The sequence below is a fragment of the Equus caballus genome, chromosome 18 (assembly GCF_041296265.1).
Source record: "Equus caballus isolate H_3958 breed thoroughbred chromosome 18, TB-T2T, whole genome shotgun sequence".
NCBI lineage: Eukaryota > Metazoa > Chordata > Mammalia > Perissodactyla > Equidae > Equus > Equus caballus.
Window position 1 is genome coordinate 53,193,040 of NC_091701.1, and position 14,747 is coordinate 53,207,786.

Sequence of the window (14,747 nt, forward strand, 5' to 3'; positions counted from 1 at the left end):
CTACAACTAGAATATACAACTATGTACTGGGGCTTTGGGAAGGAAAAAAAACGAAGAGGAAGATTGGCAACAGATGTTAGCTCAGGGCCAATCTTCCTCACCAAAAATCATACTTAAAAAAAAAAATAGATGAGGTGAAGTGTTGCAGGAGAAACGGCTTCCCCCATCCCTGAGTTAGGAGGTGCATGTGTGTGCACGTGTGTGTGTTAGTCAAGGGAGAACAAGGCAGAATGACCATTTATCCACCGACCCTCATGAAATAATAGATATTTATTCTCCCGCTTCCTTCCCACTTTCCTTTTCTGGTAATATCCCCAGTGGGCATGCCTTATCCAGAACAAATCATAGATAACTGCCCCTGAGCAAAAATATCACCTGATGAAAATAAAATTTTACAAAAATGTCATAAAGACATTAAAATTATACAAGTAAACGTATTATTATTGTTTGACTTAGACTTGAGGGTGTGTTGGGTATGTTGGTGACTAATTCGTTTTGACAGAATGTCCAGTGGGAACTTCCTTTTGTTCATCTTAAGAGCAGTGGCCTGCTCCTGTGTGGGGCTTGGCACCTCCCAGCAGCTCTTAAAGAGAATGAGTCACACTCTTTGGAGAGAGAGATGTTGGGGATTTCAGTCTTTGTACAGCAATAGGAGAAGAAGAGCTACTTCCTTCCTTACCCAAAGCCCAAAGAAAAAGGGCCCCATCAGGATCTTGTAAAGATGGGGGCATCTACAAGAAGACAAGACCGACATTTCATTCTTTGCTTGACTGACTACTCAGCTACTAGGTTTGCGGATCTGCCCCTATCATACCAGAGCAGAGGAAAAGAGAATGGGTGAATGTCAGTCATGTTCCTGGATGAGGGTAGAAGATAGGTCCCTCGCTTGCCCAGAGGCCTGAGAGTTCGCCACAAATTGTAGATGATCCTGGGACCTACAGTTCTGTCAGCATCAGTGCTTCAGGGAGGGCAAGGACAGGAGGTGCACACATCAGAGAAATGCAGCTGGAGACCCCCAGCTCAGAGTCAGCTGGTAGATATGGCTAAATATGGCATGGGGCTCAAGCTAGTTGCATGAAAATAAGCCCCTTGCCATGAGCCATGTGGAAGCTACGACCTGTCCATCCTAAACCCAAGATGTCGAGTGCGAACAGCAGATACAGCCAACCAAGCAGAGAATTGGAGGCCGGCCTGTTAAAGGAGTCATCTCTCCCTTTCACGCTTCCCTACCCACCCCCCAACAAGCACAGCTGGGGAACTAGCATCTAAAAGAAGGAGGCGGAGGAGGGGGCTGAGAGTCAGGCCCTCCCTGGCCACCAGTACAATTCTACCCTGGGCTGGGGAAGGGCAGGAGATGATTTCAAACCAAACTTGGGGTTGAACTTTTAGAACAGGACTGGAGGGAGATTGTTTTGTTTTAATAATCCAAAATGTCTAAAAATGTATGCAATCTAGCCAAGTAGTCATTAAGGGAACCACTTCCCATAGTAAAACGAACTAGGGAGTGTGAACATAGTATAGTTGGTGTCAATTCTTGTAAAACAGAATTCTTTACTATTCACATGCCAAAGAGCTGAGATTTCTCAACAAACTGTTTACACAGACATCTGTTAAAAATGATATCATCTCAGAATGCTGTTCTGGCTTGCACAATTCTGGAAAAGAGTTTCCAGAATGCATCTAATACAGATATCTACTTTTAGATGCAAGAAACATGTTAGTAACGGGGTGGCCTGGTGCCATAGCTGTTAAGTTCGCATGCTCCACTTCGGTGGCCCGGGGTTGGCGGGTTCGGATCCCTGGTGAGGACTTGCGCACCGCTCATCAAGCCATGCTGTGGCAGGCATCCCACATATAAAATAGAGGAAGATGGGCACAGATGTTAGCTCAGGGCTAATCTTCCTCAAAAAAAACCACAAAAACCCACAAACGTGATAGTAACCAAGTGCTGTGGGAATAGAGAGAAGGGAGAGATGACTTCCACATGGAGACTTCCCTGGGGTCTCCTGACAATAGGGAAGTTGTTAGATTGAGCCCAGATGAACCGACAGCTTCCTCTTACTTTAATCATTACAGAAGGGAAATTCCTCAACTTCCTCACCCAAGTTCAACCCAGTTCTGCACTTATTCTTTCCCCTACCGCTAAAATGCTCTCCTGCATTGAAGGCTAAGACCTTACATTTATTGGCCTTGGTTTGCCAGCTAGAATGGAAGCGGGCAGAGGCCAGCTGTCTTTGGTTCTCTTGTTATAATGTTGCTCACTGCAGTCACTGAATGCATTTGGGATAATATGAAGAATTAGAGCTACAGGGTGCACATTTTCATGTGCGTGCTCTTGAACAGACTTTTAAAATTTTTTCGGAAGGAGCTTGGGACTTAGAATTGGATAAATTGAAATAAAATTCTAACTACCATTTCTTGGGAAAGCCTTTAATTTCTTTAATCCTCAGTGTCTTTCCCAATGAGCAGGGGACAAGGTTGATGTACTAGGATTACCGGAAATCTTTAGAGAGATGACATATCGAAGTGCCCAGCACTGCCTGCCCCTTGAGCATCTCAGTAAATTGAAGTTCTTTCCAGTCCTTCTTCACACTCAGCATCCGGCCCAGTGCTGGGCACAACAGAAGGTGCTCAATAATCGTTTCCCAGCATGAGTTCTAGCACTGTCTCAGGGTTGCCAGGCACAATAACCCATTCTAACTAGCTTGAGTGAAAAGAGGATATATTCTAAAGACCCGGGAGAATCTCAGGGACTGGCTTCCTGTAGACGGCTCTTGGTTTGTGCTCCTCCATAACAGATGCTGGTGTGTGACTTTGTCTTTGCTATGCTGCTCACCCCACCTCTGATTCTACATGACCTTGAACTTCAGCTTCCGAAAGTTAGTCTGGTCAAGATTTCAGTTCTCCCATTTCACATGTCTTGGAGGGAGAATCTTTTTGTTCAGATTTAGTCAGGATTTTATCTCTGGTCCAATTGGCTGTGGGCAGAGCTGCAAACATGGCCTCCTGGGCCTACCTCAACAGCAGGGCTGTGGGTGAGGGAAAATCACCTGCGTTGAGGGTGTGGTCAGCCAGGGTAGAACTCATATCTCCACTCCATTCACTGAGATTGAATAGGATATATAACCCCTCTATAACTAAGCAGACTTCCCAGAGGATGATTCTCTAGAGCTTATATTGACTATAGAAAAACACCATGCACACATTTCATAACCAACTAAAAATTTTTTTTACTTAAAAAAATATTTATGTCTCATTTACTATGTGCCAGGCACTATCTCAAGAGTTCTACAAGTACTGACTCATTCAAACCCTATAACCAGTCGAAGAAAGGCACCGGTTTCTGAATGAATGACTCCGCATCTTGAAAGGCACCGAGAGGCAGAGCGATTTGCTCAAGGACACACAATTAATTGGCAGCAGAGCCGAGATTTGAACTGAGGTGGTTTGGTGTGCAGAGACCACGCTCCGGACCACTGCATGATGCTACACCTGATACTAAGACAGCCAGGAATTGCTCTGCGAGGCTGCCTTAGACCAAAGATGCCAGCATATTTCCTTATGACCTAATGATGCGAGGGTATTACGACATGTGACCATCCTCTCATCAGAGATGCCTCACTGGAGGTTGATACTTGCCTCCTACTGGACTTTTATCCTTGTCCAGGTCAATGGGTGTTCGTGGGAGCTCTGCTATGCACTTCGTACGACCTTGAAAGGGTTACATGTGCTAGTGGTTTGGTTTTGCACTCGTGTTTTTAGAGCCTTTTCACCCCAGTAACATTTTCCATTTTCTAACAACACTTTAAATTCCATTTCTATTACTTGAGTATCAGGCACAATTATGCCATTTTGAGTTTCTTCTTTGCAATTAATGCAATCATATGACGCATCACTAATGCCAACCTGGAGTCTTATCACAAAATAGTATAAATTATCATATTTCTATATACATTTGCAAATGTCTTATCAACATTCCAATCCTGTATACATTTTTATTAAAAAGCACTCTGTGTGTAGGATTTCTGGAACTGCTAACTATCAGCCAAACTAGATCAGTTTACGTGACTGCCTCTCTCACAGGAGGAAAAATGATTGAAATTGGCAACTTAAATCAGGTTACGTGAGATTTCTTATCCAATCAAAGAAGGCTTTTGAGCTGCTAAAATTGTTTATATTTTCTATTTTCTCATATAGAGAGAGATGTATATCTTATATATATAAATATAGATGTAGATACTAGATATATAGATGTATAATATCTTTAAGACCATTTTCTCTTAATGGACAATACTCTACATCATAGATAGCACTCCACATCAATATGTAGATATGCGCAATGGACAGCTTTCATATACAAATTCTGGTACTTAGTAATGAGAATATTGGGTTAATTCTTTAGATAACTATCGGGAAAAGGCATTGGTCAAAAGTTGCCCAAGCCCTTCAGATCACTGGTTGTGCTTTGGTTTGATTTACACAAAAATCGGTATATAATCATAAAATTTGTTCCAAAGAATCAGCGTAATTTTAACTTTGATAAGTCACAATCCTCTGCTTCAAAAATCTAGGGATAAAAATATCTCCTTGTATACAAGGTGGTTGAGAAAGTGACACACCAGTATAGGCTTTCTCTTTCATATTGAGCTCTGTCTCGATATCCTCTCTCAATTTTGCTGTCCCTCTTCCCTCTGATGAGAAACCCCTTCCTTAACTCTGATTCTACAAACAGCTGCGTGATCCAGCAAACAATGGGAGTGGCAACCTGCCAAAAACTTAATCTCTGATTTATGATTTGCCATTTTGCAAGAAGATACAAGAAAGTACCTCCTGCTCAGCCTGGAGTAGAAACTCAAGGGGAGGAATGGAAGGTATTTCCCACTGCCTATCCCTCCCTTCCCCCAACTAAGGAAGGCAAACAGGACTTTCTGTTTCTAAGGTCGAAGCCCTTCCTGTAGGCCACTGACCTCTGTTCCATTCTTGCAGACAGGGACTGCAAAACATGAGTTTAGTTCAGAAAATAAGAAGAAGGAAAAGGAGGAGCAGGAAGGGAAACGAAAGGGGCTTTGGGTCCCCTGGCTGTCTAAGTCATTAGAAGCATTTCTAAGGTTGTCACATCGTCCAGGACGTGCTGGGGCTCATGGATCAGGAAAGGATTTCTGAGGGGCCGTTGAGCAAGCGTCCTGGAGCGCCAGTTAGACAAGCGGACCTATCTCAGCTCTGAAGCCCAGAAGCACTCACCTGGAATTTTGCCCCATTGTGTAAACAGGATCCTTGCTGGTTCTATGCTATAGGGTCTTTGTCTGCTACCCTTCTGGTCACAGTAGTGTAGGTCCCTATATTTCAGGATGTCACTGGATAATTTCCTAGTTGCACAATAACATGTATCCCAGGCAGGGCCAACTTTATGAATGTGCCACTTGTGTAGTTGCACAGGAGCCCCAACTCAGAAAGGTCCCATGCTGGTTCAATGCTCTGCTGTTGCCATCACGAAATTCGGAATAGTTTTATCTTTGAACTTGTGTTTTGTAAATGAAGTCGAATGGGGCAATGGAGCATGTGTGTGAGCAGAGGACATATCGCAATATGCGTGTCCACTCTTACATACAGCATTCACGAAGTTCCATGAGCACAGAATTCCTGTGAACCCATGATGCATAGGAGTTCCATGAGACTCCACTACAAGGTGAGAACGTTCAATCTATGACTGAGTCAATCGGGGTGCTGACGTCCGCAAGAGGCCACACTTTCTATTTGAAGCAGAACTTGCTTCTAACACAGAAAGAAGGAAATAGTATTCTAAGAAACACCAAGGAACACTATCATATTCTTTCTTACCCATATTACTTTCCTTATTAACTAACCACTTGTGCTGGAAATGATGACGTTGAAGGAAAGAGAAGGATAGGGCAACCCACAATTCTTTTTCCTTTCCGTCCTTCCTCACGCATCAGTAAGCTGAAGATAGAAAGTATTGGTAGAATGTGAGTGTATCAAACAAGAAGCAAAATAAAGAACTGAGGTAGTTTTGTGCAGCATTTTCATGGTTCTGGTAAGAATCGAATACATATGCATGCATGAGGTGGGAAACACAAATTGTGCCATTTCAGTGATTCCACATACAAGTTGATTGTTCTTATATTTGCATTTAAAACGGAATTGTGCAATATAAAGATGAACAGTAAAATTCACGCCAATCATTTGAAATTTTAATTTTTCTTTCGTTAGAATGACATTAAATAAGAAATAAAAAACACCAAAACAACTTGAGAGAACAAGGTCATAGAAGAAAGGAAAAAGCTTTATATTTTAGTATCTTTAATAGCATTTTCATTTTGCACTGGACTCTACAAATTATGGACAAGAAGCCTTGCATTTTCATTTTGTACTGGGACCCGCAAATTACGTAGCCATCCCCGACCCCAGGGTCCCTCCAAGGCCCCCAGTTGGGTCGGGAGGGATGTGAGTACTGGGGGCCAGGCCAGCATGCCAGGGCACTCTGAGCTGGGGTCAGAGGGGAGGAGCCACAGACTCTAGCCAAAAGGGCAAGACTTCCTGATCAAAAGAAAGGATTTGAACAAGAGGTGGTACTTGGTAGAGTGAGTGGGGTATAGGCTCAAAGATTTTTACCCAACGCCACAAATGACCATGGAGAGGAATTCGTGCTCTTGAAGACTTGTGAATGACCTGCTTGGGCTGCAAGGGGAAGGCTCTGATGCCGAAGCTGCTATGCCTCCCAGGTCAGAGCTGCATGGAAGCTTGGACAGTGTCTGATGCTGGCATGAAGGCTTACTCAGACCTAGGAAATCAGAATATTTGAAAGCTGGGAGGGATCTCACTGGGGATTACCTATCTCAGCCCTTTAACACAAGAGGAAACCAAGACTGAGTTTAATGTGAGAGGAAACCTGAGCTCTAAGCTAGTCTGAGCTTTATTTCGAAGTGGTTGTGCAACCTTGGGCAAGCCAGCCACCCTTTCTAAGTCTCTGTTTTCTTATTTTAAATTGAGTGGGTTAAATTATAAGTCCTCTAAGGGTACTAGTCTCTTTCTAAGAGCCTAATATCAAATGCGTCACACTGACCCCAGGTATTCATATTCATTTACGTCTTCCTCTAAATGGCACATTAAGCCATTGCAATTAGACATGAATATCTATGCTCCTGCTTTAATAATGGCTTCTTTAAGAGAAAGGGATAATTGATAGGATTGTGTGCTGAAAGTTCTGAAACTTTGTACTCTATTTCAGGGAAAATCCAGCCATAACCCAAGTTCATTTGGTGGCATTTCGTCTATAATTTGTGTAGTTTTCCAGGACCAAATAATGAGAAACCATAAATCTGGCTTGTAAACTTAGACGCATAAGATTAGAGCAATACTTTATGCAGATTTATATTGTTTCATTCTGATGCTTTCTTACCTCTTGGGAGAATAGGAAGCATAAAGTCTAATTTCCACAGGAAGCAAGGTGATACAGTGATTTTGGTCAAATATCGGCAGTATTAGCGATTCTGTTGGTCTCTGTGGGAAACCAAATCATGTGCTGAAGTGCTATGGTGAGAGTGAAGGAAGAGTCTGGAATTGAAGCTAATTTGTCTAATGATCAATTAATAACTATCACTTTTATGGTCAAAAAGAAGCAGCAAATAACTGAAGGTAAGAAGGAGCTTCGTCAGAGGTTGAATTGGTACCTCTGAGGCACCATCTTTGTGCCAGAATGACAAAGAACGCTTTGGGCGTGCATCCCGCCACCCAAGCTCGCTTCTAAGCCCTGACTATTTCTCTCAGTTCTTAGATTTGGCTGTGCCCTGGGGTCGTGGATTTCTGACCTGGAAGGCTCCTAATTTATTTGGAAGCCATGGGCTCTGTCTCTTTCTTGCATATCCATGACCATGCCTTGACCCAGCTGTGGTTTCCATCATAGTTGAGCTGATGTCACCCAGAGCTGACAAATGACCGTCTTTAGAAACCTTGCAAACCCCAGACACAGAAATTTATAAATATGAAGATTTCAACTTTCATTATCCTTCTCTAATGGCTGTTCTTACAGAAAAAATAAATTGGTGAAAGTTCAATTTGCTCTATTTAAGCTCTTTTACATTCTCAAACATTTTTTTCTTTCTTTCTTTTTCACATAGGATCTGGACTATCTACCAGGATTAGCAGATCGAGCTTCATGATTGGAACACGACACCAGGAAGAGAAAGACGGTGGAGCCTCCAGGGGAGGCCCTGCTGCAGGCACTGTGGCCTGCGGGGGCTGAAGGCAAGTCATGGCTTCCTCACCTTCATTTCCTGACCTGGACTCACGTCAACCCCTGCAGCCTTCATTCTTGGACTTGTACACAAACTCTTTCTTGCATTAACCCCTGCTCGGTGTCGACTTCTTGTCTTGCTGCTGAGCTGACCTGGGGTTTTGCCCTGGCTGCTCCTAACTCTCCTTTTTACTTTGTTGACTAAGTTTTAGATCAAGCCTTTATCTCTACCAGCCTCCAAAACTAGCCTGTTTCTAGTTTGGGTTTCACTCACTTCCTGCCTGTCCTGTGATATTCTCGTTGCCAGAATTAGAGAGAGTCTCCATTTTTCTCTGTACTGATAGCTTTTTCTTCTCATGTCATGGAAGGTAGTGGTAGGAGGGGATATTGGAGGAAAACACTCTGTTGTAGTTTCCTGGACTCATTCTCCTTAGAACAAACCTCTTAGATGAGCTTTAGTTGCTGGGAGAATTGCCTTTCTTACCCCATGAAGGTATCACAAGTCTGCTATACTTATGTTTAATTACAAATGAGTGTTCAATGGCTCTACTGTGAAATGAACGAAGGTTAGAGGCAAGTCAAGTCAAGGAATTCTAAAGGAATACATGAATAAAACAATGAAAAAACACTTTGTACTAAGCATAAGAGCCTGGTGTCAGAACTCGAAACCCTGGGTCCTGAACCTGGCTCTGCCACTTGTTAGCTATGGACCTTGGGCAAATGTCCTCATCTGGAAAATGGAAATAATAGCAGTACTAACCTCATAAGACTACTATGAGTTTTAAACGAATTAATACGTATAAAGTGCTTAGTTCCACACCCTGCATATATTAATTACTTAATAAATATCAATTATCACCATCATTATTATTACATATAAGATGAACAAGAAAATAGAACTCAAAAGATTTTTTAAAGTAATGAGAAGGCTTTGGAAGATTAAGAAGAGAAAAACAGCAAAGTAAAATGGAAGAAGTAGATGTATTGCTATTTGCTTTTTGAAATTCACAAATAACTTCCAAGATGGAAATTATTTAAAGTAGTTTTCCTTGGCTCAGCGTAGAGCAGCTATCACATTCACTGAGCACCTCACTCTATGGAGATTAGATTCACTGCCAAGTTGGTACTAAACCAATCAATTGTGCCTGACCCAGCCATACACTGCTTTTCAATGTCTTCATATACTAAAAAAAAATAAAAGCTCTTTAATTTATGGTAATCTAATATGTGCGTAGTGCTTCGGACATTCTGTTAAACCAGTGCAGTCAAAACCCTAAAATTTCAAACATTCTCAGACATAAGTTGCATCCGCCAGCCCAGGGCAGTGGCTGGAAGGTGGAGGAGGGAGGGAAAGAAAAAGAAGAGAATGCTTTATAAAAGGGGACTATTATTTCCTTTGTCATATTTTGGTTTCTTTAAAATTGTTCAGTTGCATTTAAGTCCCCAAGAGCCAAGAAAATTATGTCGAACAATAGCCTGGATTTGTGAAAAGATTCCTTGGATAACATTTGAAAAACACAAGCAGCCCTTGAACCTTTTTGCATCCAGTACATCTGACAGGCTTTGTGAGCTGCAGCCACCTGCAAGAGTTCTAAAATAGATGCTTTCATAAAACAGAGAATTCTCAGAATTGATGTGTTAATATCATTCTCTTAATTACTTGACATCTGACCTACGTTGCAGTAACAAGACGATTTTGGCCAAAGCAAAAGGGAGAGTTGAGGCCATCATTCACATATTTTTGGCCACAAGAAAGAAAAAAGAAGACAGCTTTTGAGAAAAAAAAAAATCTTCCGTTATCAGTTAGACAGATTGTCTACCAAGCTTAAATTCACTAAATAATTACTTAATCCACCACTTCGCTTTTCCTGTGTATACCAGCTTGGATTTTCAACAATACTAACAGTTTCCTTACCATTTTGGGGTGGTGAGAAGAAGATCATTTGGGTAGGGGGTGTAGACTCTCCAGAGGAAAATGTACATTATAGTGATTTTGTTTATGGAGATTTTTCAAAGCATGAAACAAAACGTATAGAAATAAATATTGGTTTAAAAAAAAACACTTAGAAGCCCTGGGGGGGCAGGGGGAGAAAAACTCCAAATAACGGAAATTTCATTAAAAAATAGAAATTATAGGTCTGGAATTCAAGCTAAATCAGTACCTTCTACTAACCAAACCAAGGCTCCCTGTGTGGGTCACATCCCATCTGTGTACTTCCCCGCCCAAGACAGGGCTTTATTTCCTATTCCTCCTTCTCGTTTTTCAAACTGTCAACACTGCAAAGCCATACAGCTGTGGGGAAAGCAGCTGTGTGATATTCCGCCTCCCACATCGTCAACCGAATTGTCCGCACAGTTTGTCTTTATCACTGGTACTCATGGGATAGAACGCCAAGGGCTGACGGCTGATTTCTGTCAGTTAACTGTGGCTTTCGCAGGTATTTCTCTCTTTAGGACCTCTCTTTTTGCTAATCATCCCCTCCCCCTATATTCTTTCGGCCTTTTTTCCCTGTCTTTTTCTGGTTACAGAAAGATCATGTTTCTGATACAGTTTTGATTCCTGATTATTTCCTGGTTATGCAGCCGTAAGCATAACCACGCACCTTCCTTTTCTGGATGGCTGTGTAGTACCACTACATGGAAGAATCACACTTCATTTAACCACTTTCGTACTTAACCATAAACAACTGCATGATGAACGTCTATACATAAATCTTTATCTTCATTTCTGATTCTTTTCATCAGGATGCCTAAAAGCGGCATTGCCGGATAAAAGGCTATGAGCTTTCTAAAGGTTTTGATGCTTAATGCCAAATGCCTTTCCTTTCCAGATCTGTGAATGTAGGATAGTTTGTCATTCTTAGTACATGCCACATGAGAGAGGAATGTGTTTTCTTTCTCTCCTCGGTGTAACGCGGGGGCCACGTCAGACCTCAGAGCAGTGTTTGCTGACTGAACCAGGCATAAGCGTCCCTGGGGTGCTGGTTACCTCTGTGGAAGCCTGGCACCCTGGCCTTGAGATTCGGATGTGGTGGCACGTTAGTATGCCCCCCAGGGGATGCTTATGGCAGAGAAGTGGGGGAGGTAGGCCTTCAGAGTTGGGGTGAGCAGAGGGAGGAGAAGAATGGCAAACAGTGTCAGACCCTCAGGCTTGTGCCTCCGAGGTGGAGACTTTGCATGAAGTGTTGGCATAGTGTCTGCTTCAGGGATCTACAAAGCTGGACCCAAAGAGACGCTGGGAGGGAGAAGAGGTGTGGTGAGGAGAGAGGCGATGTTGAAGGTAGACATTCAAGACCAGCAAGGTCAATGTGAACATAATCGTTACAGAAGGCTTTCCGGAGGAGGTGAGCTGAGCTTGCTGACAGCTCGCCTAAGCATTTTTCTCCAGTTGTTGACTGTTCACACATTTGGAATTTCTCCCATTATACTGAACTTCTTATTCTGGGTGAAGGTTGTGTGTGTATGCACACATACACACGTCCTTTGCCCTAAAATCTCCTGTGCATAGACTGTATGATTTCATTAGATAAGAAATATATGAATACATTCCTCCTATAAAACCTTAAAGCACTGCAGATAAGTCTAAAATGTTCTTTAACTGTCATTACCCAACACACACCTTCCACCCCCTCAAGTAACCATTGCCATCAGCTTGGTATATATGCGTCCACATTTTTTTCTGTACACTCATATCCATATATTTGCCTGTATAAAATATATAGAATAGTTATAAGTGTAAGCACATTTTGTATAAGTAATACCATACAGTATGCATTGTTTTGCAACTTGCTTGGGGGGCGCATTTTGGCCCATTCTAACTTAATTTATTTTAGAGTTTTCTGGATTTCAAACTAGTTTTAACTGCACAATTAATATGAGAGTGCAGGCTCCTTGTAAATAAAAAAAAGAAAGAAATTGCAGATAAAGCTAAAATCCCCTTTGTCTGTCACCTCAATCCTATTCCCCTCTCCTTTCCAGAGGTGTCCTGCCATCGTTCTGGAGGGCATCCTTGGCGATGGCTATATTTGATACCTTCTCTGTGGTTCTATTAACTGCTCGACATCTCACTACAGGCGTTTCCATCACAGAATCTTAGAATCAAAAGGATATTTTGTAGATTATCTGGTCCAGCCTCTTATTGTACAGAAGCAGAAATAGATCAAATGCCTGGTCTCAGGTCACACTAGTTACCTTGGCCATGGTTTTTGTGACCCTTCGCTGGTGTGCTTCTCACTTTACCAATCCATGTTACTTCTAGCAACTTCCACTAAAATGGTTTCAATTGAAAGCATCCTTAGTAGCAACTCCATTCACAAAGAGTCTGTGAAATTCTCTCTTTTACCAAGTTGTAGGCTTCGGGGAGGAAAGAATTAGACAACTAATTCCAAGCCTGAGCTACGTAAGGAGCCCCACGTCCTGTTCCTTCAAGCAATGGAGAGCATCAGGAAGAGCGTGGCCCTTGGGTCTGACTCCTGATCCTGCGGGTAGAGCAGGCCTTGGCTCCAACTCTCTGAATCCCTCAGTGGGGCAAGAGTTTCATTTTGAGGCCAACCATTTGAAGGCCAGCTCCCACCTTTTGGCTTTCTAACGATGTCAGAGGCAGAAAGAGCACAGCTTGACTCTTGCATTCCAGGTTTAGTCCATTTCAGGGATAAGTGGAAAGAAAAAAAAGAAAAGAAAGAAAGGAAAAAACCCTTTGGTTCATAAAGTAAGAATCTTTGAAATGAAAGTTGTGCAGAGAGTAAATATGGAGCCCCACAATGGCGTCTCTAGAGCTGCATTTCAGAACACAAGGGCACTTCCACCCTGTAATGGAAAGTTAAGAGATTTCATGTTCCTTAATTAAAACATATCTCCAAAGTCAGTGGGAGGCACCTGCACAGCCCCTACCTGAAGATGCCGATTTACAGAAAAACTTCCAGCCGTGGGATTCACACAAGGGGCACGCTGGCAATTGTGAGTTTCTTTTCAAACCGGCTTCTGTCTGTCATACCTATGTAGTTACAAAATCAAAAGGGATAATAAAGTTCAATTGTATATTCACAGTTTGATATTTCTATTGACAGGTCTCACACAAAAAACACCATTTCAGGAAACTCGGATTCTGTGTCCCTCTCTGAAAGGCACTGAAAGGCTCTCCTGGGTTGCAAATCCCCACCCACCAATCCCTCTAAATCTGAATCTATAAAGTGGCCCCATCAAGGTTCAAAGGTGTCAAATTGGGCCTCCTCTCCCCAGGTTCTGTTTGTGATTTTAAAATATCCCTCTGATGGTGAGGGAAAAAGGAAACCACCCAGACCAAAACACAACTGAGTGAAAATCGCAGCTTCTCCGCAGAGAAGAGCAGTTAACCCAAGCGTCACCACACCCAGAGGGGGCTGGAGCCGCTGCTGCCCTGAGGCCTTGGGCAGATGGGACCCACACTCATAGCCGCCCATGGCCCTCTCTCCATCCATGAGGATCCCTATCCACTCTGAGCAGTTCTCATGTTTTTAAAATGTCAATGTATTTCACTCCCATGGAAATATTCTTCAGGCCCCCTAGAAAACCAACATGCAGGTGCCTCCAATTTTTAGAGAAGATTTTTCTCGGAAAATAGGGGTGTGTGTTTGGCTGGATTCAAAACCAGCAAGTCTGCTCTTGTCGTAATGTATGGGGCTAGGCTTACGCAAGAGCAGAGCACATCTGAATGCGAAAATTAAATGGAGGAAGGGGAGGGGAACAGGTGCTCTTTTATAAAGGCTAAATTCCATATTTACCAAACTGATTTGCATGAGGCATATTTTCAATGAAAATATTGCTACTCATTTTGCTGCATTTGTGCAACAGAAACATAAGGATGGAGCAGAAGAGGGATGCGGTTCTCAAGCTGTCTTCTTGTACCTACCCTTCAGCCGACAGTTAATCGGCACATTTGGGAGATCGGCTCTTAGACCTTCTGGCTTCCCACTGCCATGATAGCAGGACTTGGGGCTTCCTCCAACCCCACCATCCAGCCTCTGAGTCAGGAGTTAGAGGAGAATCTAGAAGGAATGGTGAGCGGTCATTCGCTCCATTGCCTATCACTAAGTGAGAACACCTCAATTATCTCAAAAGAAGAATTCTCCTCTGTTGTAAGTTAACTCCACGCCTTCTTTTAGTAATCCAAGCCAGCGTTAACTATTACTACCAAGAATGTCCTCCTCCTGTTTTAAACATTTTACTTTTGCTTTATTTCCTCTTCATGTAAAGCCAAAATGAAAAAGTGCAGTCAGCTACACCGATTATCTCACTTACATTCTTAAATCAGTCCTACAATGTCGGTACCATTACATCCCGTTTTACAGATAAAGAAACTGAGGCAGAGAGAGAAGAAACTGGCCCTAGGTCACCCAGCTGAGAAGCCGTAGACCCAAGATTTAAATCCAGGCATCCGACTCCAGAGTCTGTATTCACTTCACCACCACAAGATGCAACCTGGCATTCCCAGATACGGTCAGTCCCAAATGGAGTTGCT

At 42.7% G+C, this 14,747-nt stretch overlaps 1 long non-coding RNA gene across 2 annotated transcripts in view; it reads left to right on the plus strand.

The window, feature by feature from the left end:
- LOC138918786 (uncharacterized) overlaps window positions 1-9,475 on the plus strand; it is a 35,710-nt gene extending 26,235 nt beyond the window's left edge. For both annotated transcript variants that reach the window (XR_011428536.1, XR_011428537.1), the window contains one exon: window positions 8,136-9,475. This is a non-coding gene — a long non-coding RNA (uncharacterized lncRNA). The remainder of the gene's footprint in view (window positions 1-8,135) is intronic.
- The last annotated feature ends 5,272 nt before the right edge of the window (window positions 9,476-14,747 follow it).